The sequence below is a fragment of the Neovison vison genome, chromosome 4, assembly GCF_020171115.1.
Source record: "Neovison vison isolate M4711 chromosome 4, ASM_NN_V1, whole genome shotgun sequence".
Taxonomy (NCBI): domain Eukaryota; kingdom Metazoa; phylum Chordata; class Mammalia; order Carnivora; family Mustelidae; genus Neogale; species Neogale vison.
The window spans coordinates 154,462,407-154,474,739 of record NC_058094.1 but is presented as its reverse complement, the minus strand read 5'-3'; positions in this window follow the sequence as shown (position 1 = coordinate 154,474,739).

Genomic DNA, 12,333 nt, shown 5'->3' with positions numbered 1-12,333 from the left:
CTGTTTTTTGGTTATTCTCAGTCATGCAGTCCAAAGGAGAAATGCTCTGCAGTGCTGCTAGCTTTCTTCCTTGTTTTGTCTGTTTTGCCATAGAGAACAAGAGAATGGCACATTGGTTTACTTATTATTTTTCTGTCAAATGCAATGTAACAAATTCCATTTCTTTTGAGTATTGCTCATAAAAATTTTTAGTAAAATATTTACTTTACCCACCCATATTCGTATAATTGCAAATAAGGGAAGTGTAATTTGCTGAAAGTTCATCAACTCAATGGCAGAATGAAAGCTAGAACATGAGCATTTTGATGAAAGATTTTAAAAAAGTCTAATTCCATACTCATGTGAATAACATCAAAAATTAAATGTTGAAATTTTATCTGGTTCCTATCCCTTTGTCCTTATCATCATTTGTCAGATATATCCCCAGAACTGAGTGTAACAGAGATTGACTAGCTGTCCACCAAACTAGATTCCTTGTTTTCCTAAGGCTCTAGACTACATTTCCCAAATACCCTTGCAGTTAAACTCAGGTAACTGAGTTATAGCCAATAGGATGTGAGGAAAAGTGACATGCCAGTGGGCGTGCGTATGCGCGCGCACACACACACACACACACACACACACTCCATTTCCAGGCTTGGCTCATAAAACCTCCAAAACATAATTCATTCCCTGCTCCTATCTTTAGGCCAAATGCCAAAGATACTGAAGCCCTAGAAGAGAGAGAAGCCACAAGAGACAGGGTTCAGGGCCTGGCCACTTGGAAGGCTGTCCACCAATCAAGGAATATCTGTTTTAGATTTCCTGAGAGCATGGAATATGCTTCCCTTATACAAAGCCACTAAGATCCGAAGGTTTACTTATTATAGCCACTCATCAAAAAATTTCTCTTTAAATAAAGATATTTCATTTCAAGTAATGATAGTGCATTCTAAGAATGCCCATAGAGCTTAGTGAGAAAACTGTCCCCTACACTGCACTAAACTCTGACCTACTAGTGTTGTTTTGTTTCCTACTCCTCTATTCTCTATGGAGACAAACTTCATAGTAATCCATGGCTGTCTGTTTTCCCCTATTTTGGCCACATCTTCAATCCTCAGGAACTAAAGCAATCTTTCTACTCAAGCTTCACAAATTCACAATATTTAGCCAGACCTCTCACCCAAGACTTATTCACACATTTGGAACAACTTGTAGTTAATACCAAATACCTGCTTGAATAAATCCTTTATTTATTTATTTATTTATTTATTTATTTATTTATTTTTAAAGAGAGAGAGCATGTGTGAACTGGGTTGAGGAGTGGGGAGGGGCAGAGGAAAAGTGAGAGAATCTTAAGCAGACTCCCCACTGAGTGCAAAGCCTGACCCTGAGGTCATGACCTGAGCTGAAATCAAAGGTTGATTGATCAACCCCTAAGCCACCTAGGCACCCCCTACCCCACTTGAATAATTCTTTTTTTTTTTTTTAAAGAATTTATTTATTTGACAGAGAGTGAGAAAAGGAGAGAGAGCAGAAGTGGGGGGAGTAGCAGAGGGAGAGGGGAAAGCAGGCTCCCCGCCGAGCAGGGAGCCAGATGCGGGACTTATCCCAGGATCCTGAGATCATGACCTGAGCTGAAGGCAGAGGCTTAACCCACTGAGCCACCCAGGTGCCCCCCACTTGAGTAATTCTTAATGATATTGTATGTCTCCTTTGGATTCTGCTTACACTCCACTCTGAATATTTTCCATATCCACTGGCCTTTTTACAACTCTGATTTACCTAATGGTGCTTTTTTCCTGTATTCTCATAGTCCTGAAAATTTTTTTTCTAATTTATTTATTTTCAGAAAAACAGTATTCATTACTTTTTCACCACACCCAGTGCTCCATGCAAGCCGTGTCCTCTATAATACCTGGTACCCCAACCTCCCACCCCCCTGCCACTTCAAACCCCTCAGATTGTTTTTCAGAGTCCATAGTCTCTCATGGTTCACCTCCCCTTCCAATTTACCCAAAAGCACATACCCTCCCCAATGTCCATAACCCTACCCCCTTTCTCCCAACCCCCCTCCCCCCAGCAACCCACAGTTTGTTTCGTGAGATTAAGAGTCACTTATGGTTTGTCTCCCTCCCTATCCCATCTTGTTTCATGGATTCTTCTCCTACCCACTTAAGCCCCCATGTTGCATCACCACTTCCTCATATCAGGGAGATCATATGATAGTTGTCTTTCTCCGCTTGACTTATTTCGCTAAGCATGATACGCTCTAGTTCCATCCATGTTGTCGCAAATGGCAAGATTTCGTTTCTTTTGATGGCTGCATAGTATTCCATTGTGTATATATACCACCTCTTCTTGATCCATTCATCTGTTGATGGACATCTAGGTTCTTTCCATAGTTTGGCTATTGTGGACATTGCTGCTATAAACATTCGGGTGCACATGCCCCTTTGGATCACTACGTTTGTATCTTTAGGGTAAATACCCAGTAGTGCAATTGCTGGGTCATAGGGCAGTTCTATTTTCAACATTTTGAGGAACTTCCATGCTGTTTTCCAGAGTGGTTGCACCAGCTTGCATTCCCACCAACAGTGTAGGGAGGCTTCCCCTTTCTCCGCATCCTCGCCAGCATTTGTCATTTCCTGACTTGTTGATTTTAGCCATTCTGACTGGTGTGAGGCGATATCTCCTTGTGGTTTTGATTTGTATTTCCCTGATGCTGAGTGATATGGAGCACTTTTTCATGTGTCTGTTGGCCATCTGGATGTCTTCTTTGCGGAAACGTCTGTTCATGTCCTCTGCCCATTTCTTGATTGGATTATTTGTTCTTTGGGTGTTGAGTTTGCTAAGTTCTTTATAGATTTTGGACACTAGTCCTTTATCTGATATGTCGTTTGCAAATATCTTCTCCCATTCTGTCAGTTGTCTTTTGATTTTGTTCACTGTTTCCTTTGCTGTGCAAAAGCTTTTGATCTTGATGAAATCTCAATAGTTCATTTTTGCCCTTGCTTCCCTTGCCTTTGGCGATGTTACTACGAAGATGTTGCTGCGGCTGAGGTCGAAGAGGTTGCTGCCTGTGTTCTCCTCAAGGATCTTGATGGATTCCTTTCTCACATTGAGGTCCTTCATCAATTTTGAGTCTATTTTTGTGTGTGGTGTAAGGAAATGGTCCAATTTCATTTTTCTGCACGTGGCTGTCCAATTTTCCCAACACCAATTATTAAAGAGGCTATCTTTTTTCCATTGGACATTCTTTCCTGCTTTGTCAAAGATTAGTTGACCATAGAGTTGAGGGTCTATTTTGGGCTCTCTATTTTGTTCCATTGATCTATGTGTCTGTTTTTGTGCCAGTACCATGCTGTCTTGATGATGACAGCTTTGTAATAGAGCTTGAAGTCCGGAATTGTGATGTCACCAACTTTGGCTTTCTTTTTCAATATCCCTTTGGCTATTCGAGGTCTTTTCTGGTTCCATATAAATTTTAAAATTATTTGTTCCATTTCTTTGAAAAAGATGGATGGTACTTTGGTAGGAATTGCATTAAATGTGTAGATTGCTTTAGGTAGCATAGACATTTTCACAATATTTATTCTTCCAATCCAGAAGCATGGAACATTTTTCCATTTCTTTGTGTCTTCCTCAATTTCTTTCATGAGTACTTTATAGTTTTCTGAGTATAGATTCTTAGCCTCTTTGGTTAGGTTTATTCCTAGGTATCTTATGGTTTGGGGTGCAATTGTAAATGGGATTGACTCTTTAATTTCTCTTTCTTCTGTCTTGTTGTTGGTGTAGAGAAATGCAACTGATTTCTGTGCATTGATCTTATATCCTGACACTTTACTGAATTCCTGTACAAGTTCTAGCAGTTTTGGAGTGGAGTCTTTTGGGTTTTCCACATAGAGTATCATATCATCTGCGAAGAGTGATAATTTGACTTCTTCTTTGCCGATTTGGATGCCTTTAATTTCCTTTTGTTGTCTGATTGCTGAGACTAGGACTTCTAGTACTATGTTGAATAGCAGTGGTGATAATGGACATCCCTGCCGTGTTCCTGACCTTAGTGGAAAAGCTTTCAGTTTTTCTCCTTTGAGAATGATATTTGTGGTGGGTTTTTCATAGATGGCTTTGATGATATTGAGGTATGTGCCCTCTATCCCTACACTTTGAAGGGTTTTGATCAGGAAGGGATGCTGTACTTTGTCAAATGCTTTTTCAGCATCTATTGAGAGTATCATATGGTTCTTGTTCTTTCTTTTATTGATGTGTTGTATCACATTGACTGATTTGCGGATGTTGAACCAACCTTGCAGCCCTGGGATAAATCCCACTTGGTCGTGGTGAATAATCCTTTTAATGTACTGTTGAATCCTATTGGCTAGTATTTTGGTGAGAATTTTCGCATCTGTGTTCATCAAGGATATTGGTATATAGCTCTCTTTTTTGATGGGATCCTTGTCTGGTTTGGGGATCAAGGTGATGCTGGCCTCATAAAATGAGTTTGGAAGTTTTCCTTCCATTTCTATTTTTTGGAACAGTTTCAGGAGAATAGGAATTAGTTCTTCTTTAAATGTTTGGTAGAATTCCCCTGGGAAGCCGTCTGGCCCTGGGCTCATAGTCCTGAAAATTTAAAGTTAATCAAATTTAACTCCTATCTTTATCAAATATCCAGTTTGTCATCCACATATCATCAGATTATATCATTTCTTCATTTGAAATACATTTCAGATTTACCCCTCTCTCATCTGATTGTTCCAACCTTAATGAAAGCTATCACTGCATATGCAATAGTTTATTTCATGAACCTAGGTCTCTCTCCCTTTTTTTTCCTTTTTTTAAAGATTTTATTTATTTGAGACAGAGAGAGAAAGCGAGCAGGGGGGCTTAGAAGCAGAGGGAAAAGTAGATTCCCTGCTGAGCAGGGAGCCCAATCTAGGGCTTGACCCCAGGACCCTGAGATCATGACCTGAGCCTAAGATGGATGCTTTATTGAAAGAGCCACCCAGGTGCCCCTAACTTAGGTGTCTTCTACCACTGATTGGTATGCCATTTAATTTTCTGCCTGCTCTACTCAAGAACTCACACACTTTTTAGCCCTATATTAATTTTAGATTTATCTGCCTAAGAATTCCTACCTAGCTTTTTTTTTTTTAAGATTTTATTTATTTATTTGACAGGCAGAGATCACAAGTAGACAGAGAGGCTGGCAGAGAGAGAGGGGAAGCAGGCTCCTTGCTGAGCAGAGAGCCTGATGTGGGGCTCGATCCCAGGACCCTGAGATCATGACCTGAGCCGAAGGCAGAGGCTTAACCCACTGAGCCACCCAGGCACCCCCCGCCCCCACCTAGCTTTTAATGAGAAAAACTTCTGTTGGTCACCTGATCTCTACATTTGTACATGTGTTTCTCTTCTTTCTCTTCTACATTGGTACATATTTTATTTTATTAATAGGGGCACAAATTTTACACATTTTTTGAGGCTTCAGCTCATGTTCCAGTTTGTTCCTTAGTACTTTTCTTCAATGTGTTCTGTATTTACTGATAATATTAGAATTTGTTCTATCTAGATAGCTCTCTGAGGGCAGGAAATCAGTGTTATTTTTTTTTTCATCATATAAAATATATTCACACATGTAAGAGAAGCAACCATACTCAATGCCTAACTGCTTTAATATCTTTGCTTCCTCAAAAGCTTTTATTAAATTCTCAATGTTTATATTTATTTTATTTTTTTTTTATTTTTTTTTTATTTTTTTTTATTTAACAGAGAGAAATCACAAGTAGACGGAGAGGCAGGCAGAGAGAGAGAGAGGGAAGCAGGCTCTCCTCTGAGCAGAGAGCCCGATGCGGGACTCGATCCCAGGACCCTGAGATCATGACCTGAGCCGAAGGCAGCGGCTTAACCCACTGAGCCACCCAGGCGCCCCTATATTTATTTTCTTGACACACCTCTGAGTTGATGGGCTTTGTATCCAGCATGTTTCTTGACCTTGAAATCATCAAATGCTTGCTTCTTTGGTGTATTCTATTACAATGTTTTGAATTAGACTGATTACACTTAACTTCTACCAGTACATTTTTTTTTTTAGGATTTTATTTATTTATTTGACAGAGAGAGAGACCATAAGTAGGCAGAGAGGCAGGCAGAGAGAGAGAGGAAGGGAAGAAGGGTCCCGGCCGAGCAGAGAGCCTGATGCAGGGCTCGATTCCAGGACCCTGAGATCATGACCTGAGCCGAAGGCAGAGGCTTTAACCCACTACCAAACTGTATTATTTCCCCCTCAATTCTTAGATAATAAATATCTATGGGTATATTATGGAGACTTATAGGGAACTCAAGGTTTACTCCTAATTCCTTGCTATAACTTTGAAGAAATCTTGAGGATTCTCAAAATAATGGTACCTGGAAACCTCAGTCTCTGCAATTAAAACTAATGTGAGTTTATCTCCTTTTAAGCTTACAAAACTAAAATAAATGTATTTCTTAGTGCTTCTGTGAGGGTTTGTGGTGCCAACAATGTAGGTTTATTTGGATTCATTCATCTAAAAAAGATTTAATTTATTTATTTGACAGATAGCGTGAGCAGCAGGAACAGAAGCAGGGGGAGTGGGAGAGGGAAAAGCAGGCTTCCCACTGAGCAGAGAGCCCAACATGGGGCTTAATCCCAGGACCCTGGAATCATGATGTGAGCCAAAGGCAGACATTTAATGACTGAGCCACCCAGGCACCCCTGGATTCATTCATCTAATTTGAAAAGCTCTGTCTGGCTAAGTCTTTCTAGATTATATTGGACAGAGTTACCATGGCTCTGTACTTAATGTGATTATCAAGACATATATTTGCAAGGCATCCTTCTTGAGCAACATATCCTTCCCTTTGACTTTGCAAATTTTGAAAGAAATTATTCAGTGCAGGAGGTGAAGAGGGTGTCTTTTGAAGAGTTTGTTTTTAAAGTTCTATAATAAAAGCATGACCTCCCCTGAGGATCAACTGTAGGTAAGCAAAAATTAAGCTGCCCTTTAGTACATTATCACTTGGTACACGTTGATGAAAAAGTATGATTAATAAACTAAAATGTAATTTTTGGCTAATTGACTTTCATCAGACTGTGGTACTACGGAGCTGAGATCCTGGGTAGATCAGTGTCTGGGACTACTGGGCTGTACAAGCCTTCAAAGGTGTCCCCGGTCCTAGTTTATTCATTAAAACCCTTTTGTGAACAAGGGGACACTGACAGGAGTTCCAAGGAATATATGCCACCTTCAAATCCATTGCAAAGACTGGGGAAAAGTGAAATATGTTTGGTGTCCAGTGCAGTACCTGTCCTTTATGGGGCTCTCCAAATGCCTCATTGAATGTGACTTTATTACCAAACGTTGGTGGCTTAACCATCTCAAAAAGAGGTGAAGTTAAGAAATGGGATCTGAGTAAAACTCCCCTCCATTAGCGGATTAAAACAAGTTGTGTAGGGGCACCTGGGTGGCTCAGTGGGTTAAAGTCCCTGCCTTTGGCTCAGGTCATGATCCCAGGACCCTGGGATCAGGCTCTCTGCTGGGCAGGGAGCCTGCTTCCTCCTCTGTCTGCCTGCCTCTCTGCCTACTTGTGGTCTCTGTCTGTTAAAGAAATGGATGAAATCTTTAAAACAAACAAGCAAACCAACCAAAAAAAGCAAGTTGTGTAAACAGATCTGGAAACTAGATGCAGAGGTTCACATTCAGTAAATGGGTACAAATACTTTCTTCTTTTCTTTTCTTTTCTTTTTTAAGGCGAGCTTTCTCTTACGATGTTGTATTACTGTTTATTTGCTTACATGTTCTTTCATCAAAAGGGGTGCTGCAATAATAGGGCTGTGTCCCAGGAGTGCCGGACAAACCATTGATGGAGCCTCAGGGTAGCCCTACTCCTCGAGGTGAGATACAAACCTCTGCCTGAGGTCATGGCAGAACTTAGTAGACAGGAGCGGCATCCCAGTGACCCTGGAGGGATTTGCCAGACCCTTTGTTATTGAGCAGTCTGGAGAAATAATGAGAAGATAAAGGAAAGTAAACGAAGAGAAAGACATTCATATGGAGAAAGACATAATTTGTGGAAGGGTGAAACTGAGGTGCGGTTTTAGAGTCCCGGCTAATGTGGCATTTCTTCTCCACTGGTGTGAAACCTCCATGCTGTAGGCACTTGGGATCCGCCTTCTTGTCGTTCAGGCTGACTCTAAGCTTAGAGTTCCAGGTCAGTGCAGCTCCCAACTGTACCACGGTTGAACATGTATCTAACAGGGACTATTCAAAGAAAGTATATTTAAAACATGAAAAGTTGCACTAGGTTAAAAAGATGTGTATTATTTTGCCCATCAGTATTTGTAAAATTTTTAATATATTTGTTGATTACAGCTGAGCCCCGCTTTCACTTTTACAGGACAATGGCCCCTGTATAGTGAAGGTGGAATTCTTCCTTTTACTTCAATAAGTAGTGAGCAAAGCACTCACTAGAACCTTTGGAGACTAAAAAGCTTAAGTGAGACAAAAACTCCATGAGCAATTTAGTGGGGGCTGAAAAATCACTCTTCAAATTGAATATTATACAGCAGATGTGTTGAAAGGGAGATGGCCCAAGGTTGTATGGGTGGAAGAGATTGTGTTCAGATCACACAACACTTGAAGGGAACAGCAGCATCTTAGGCAATCCTGAGTGTTCCACGAGTCAAAATGTGTGGGAGAGGGCACTAGTCCAGGCTCAGGTGTCTTAATAAATACAAGGCATATCTAAAAAATTTTAAGTGGTTCTGTTTTGGAGAGCATGCTGATCTACAATACAGACTTTGATGTATTTTGAAAATGTGAAGAAATCCTTTTACGGATTTCATTTTTTGAAAAATGTAAATTTTGAGCTAATTATGGACTGGGGAAGTGCATACACAGAGTCTCGTGTACCCATCACTCATCTTCCCCCCGAAGGGTGACATCTTAAGCACCTAGAGCAGAATATCAAAACCAGGAAATTGACTCTGATGCATTAGTATTAGCTAGAATGTAGACCTTATTCTGCTTTCACTGTTTTTTTTTTTTAAACTTGTATTCAGGGCGCCTGGGTGGCTCAGTGGGTTAAGCCGCTGCCTTCGGCTCAGGTCATGATCTCAGGGTCCTGGGATCGAGTCCCGTATCGGGCTCTCTGCTCAGCAGGGAGCCTGCTTCCCTCTCTCTCTCTCTCTGCCTGCCTCTCCGTCTACTTGTGATTTCTCTCTGTCAAATAAATAAATAAAATCTTAAAAAAAAAAAAAAAGCTTTAAGTTTAAAAAAAAAAAAAAAAAGAATTATTACACCAGAGGAATAATGAGATCCTCCAATAGATAATGCCCAGCATGGATACAAAGACGGATACGGGGAAATTGCTTCGCAAGTGAGTCGAGCTTTGTATTTTCAGACTGCGTTTTTTTTTTTCAAGTGTAAAAAAAAATGAAATACCTTTTTGACTTGACAGTGTGTTTGCAAGAGCAGAAATCAGAAGAATAACACATAGTCACGAACCCAGTGACATTCCTAGAGCAGCACAGCAGAGCAGCATTCTGCAGAAACCCATATAAGGAGATGGGAAAAACAGGATGATTCTCCTTTGGAAAGAGGTAAGTAGTTCAGATCAGAGAAGGATCAAGTGGAGACTCCCAGGCCTTAAATCTTCAGTCATAGGGACATATGCAAAGTGAGGACGCCTGTGCTTCTGGTCCCAAGTGCAGGTAGAAAGCCTTTCATTGTTTTCACCGTAGCCTGCTAAGGGCTAGTTGTAATTTTAAAATAAAAAATCTGCTTCTTCAATTCAGGACCTTCTTTTTAAAATCTCCTGTGAGAAAATTCACAAATAGTTTCTGACTGGTTTTTAAATGGAAATAAATGCTAAGAGAATTTTCTAGTACTGCATTTCTCCTCTTTTACTCAATATAACGATCAGATAATGTTGTTTCCCTTAGGCCTCAAAATCTCTTATGAATATTTCAATATTTGCTGGCTAGGCAAAATGGGAGTTGTAGAACTTAAAATATGTGCTTTGCTGGCTGAAGGATTAGGAGCAAGTTATTTCAACATTTTCTAAAACTTAAAGACCTTGTCAGTAATATAAAAATGTTGGAGTCAAAGGTCTCTTTCCATTCTAACGCTCTTAAAAAAAATCTCATTTTATTAATTCCCATATACATTTTTATCACTGTTCAACTTTTGTTCAGCATTTTGTGGTGACTGGTGACCGGCGTGCAGTAAATATTCAATGCATGCTTTCTGAATGAATTATTTGGAGATTCTTAAATACTATAAACTTCTCTCAGGAATTTTAAGTAGTTTTTAGATCTTAATAGAGCAAAACCCTATTAAGCATGAAATCTTTGCCAATTTGCCTTTTTGTCCTTTATTTTTTATGTGTTTAAAAAATATGAAAGTCACTCGAACTCTTTGGGATCCAGTGTGTTTATCTGTAAATATGAGAACTGAGCTATTAAAAGTGTTTCTATTTCTAAAAAGCAGTGGCATTAATTAGTGGAAAATTATGCACATCTCATATATAAGATTTCAAATTAAATTCCACTTAGTTCTTTAACTCATATAAGTTGCAAATGTACTTTTAATAACATTTACAAAATAAGACATTTAAATTAAATTTGTCTAAGCATTTGATCACATTACTTTTGTAACAAGTATAAATATAATGATCTATAAAAAATAAGAGCTAAGATTTGAGGAGTCTTTTTTACTAAGTTGCGAGCGTTGAGCTATCGCTGTTTTACTCAGGAAATCCCAGGTACTAGAGGTTAACTAACCTATTCAAGATCACACATCCAGTGAAAGGTGCAGTCAGGATTTTTACATAGGTAGCTGGGCTTCAGGGCAGTGTAGCTCACCACTATTCCCATTGTCTGTCTCACTGTGTGTCTCATCCAAGGTGGGGGAAAAAAAAAAGCTCTGAACAGTATTCTCTGAGTTAAGCAACAGAGCAGGGGTTGAATATTTTCTTGGTAATCTTGAATGACAGCTTGACCTCTGAACTCCTACACTCAGTAATTACTGACCCTAGAAGCTCTGCTGAACTGTAAATCCAGTTTGCATTTGGGGACATTTTATCCATAAGACATAGAGAAATCAATAACCAGAAATAACCATTTACCTTAGTTTATCTGAAGGGAGAAACTTTCCTAAGTAGCCTTCTTATTATTCTTGGACTACCAAAGCTATTTATTTAGTTTCTTTACTTTTTCTGAATTATCCCCCTTCTAAAACATGAGAATGTTTTAGAATGGTCAACTATTCCAATTATTGATTAATAATCCATCTTTTCAATGGATACGAGATTTTCCAAATTATGTATGTTCCACATTTATTTGCAACTCAACAAAGTAGATTTCTGCTGAGAAGTTTGAGGAAAACAGTTAAATACTTGTATATTCTTGAGTCTTCTAGGCAATTTGCATCTAATTTTCATGATTTTTCAAGGATGGCCTATCTTCATGGTATACACATACAAAATAGAGTGATTTGGTTTTATTTATGCTCTTAAGTCATTACATGATTTTTGTATAAACACGTCCTCAGATATTAGCATGAAAACACCACTTTTTTATTCAACAAAACAGTTCTATTTTTGGATTTTTCTAGCTCTTTCCTTCTCTCTCTCCTCAAAGAATGATTAAATTATACTATATTGACCATATGGTTCTTACTAATACGTGTGGTAATACAATACTGAATAGATAGATAGGTCTTGGATTTGAGTTTTAAGCTTTTGACATGTACTGAGTGCAACAGATAGTTTAATAGTGTAACAACAAAAAAACTTTTAAAGCATATGAGTAAAGAAAAAACACAAAATAAGTGCCATTGCATTCATTTTTCTCCGAAGAACATTCGATCCCAAAGGCCTTATGTAGAACAATAATTTCTTTCAGGAGTGGGGAGAGGGGGACACCTGGGTTCCTTAGTTGGTTAAGTATCAGCCTTCGGCTCAGGTCATGATTCCAGGGTCCAGGGATGGAGGCCAAGTTAGGCTCCCTGCTCAGTGGGGAGTCTGCTTTCCCTTTCTCTGCACCTCCTGCTTCCCCCCTGCTCATGCTTTCTCTCAAATGAATAAATAAAAAATCTTTTAAAAAAAGAAAATATACACATTTCCTTGGGCTTTTAATAGGTGTTACTCCAAAAAGCTTGTGAGACTCATAAATAAGGTTGAGCAGATTTTATTCTCGGGGAATTTCTTACTGTCTTTAACACCTCATTTATTTACTTAAATGCTTTCTAAATCTAATTTGACCATTATTAAACAGTTCATTGGTATGATGTTTCATAGAATGCTGATTATATTCAAATTAGTAGTCCTCAAAAG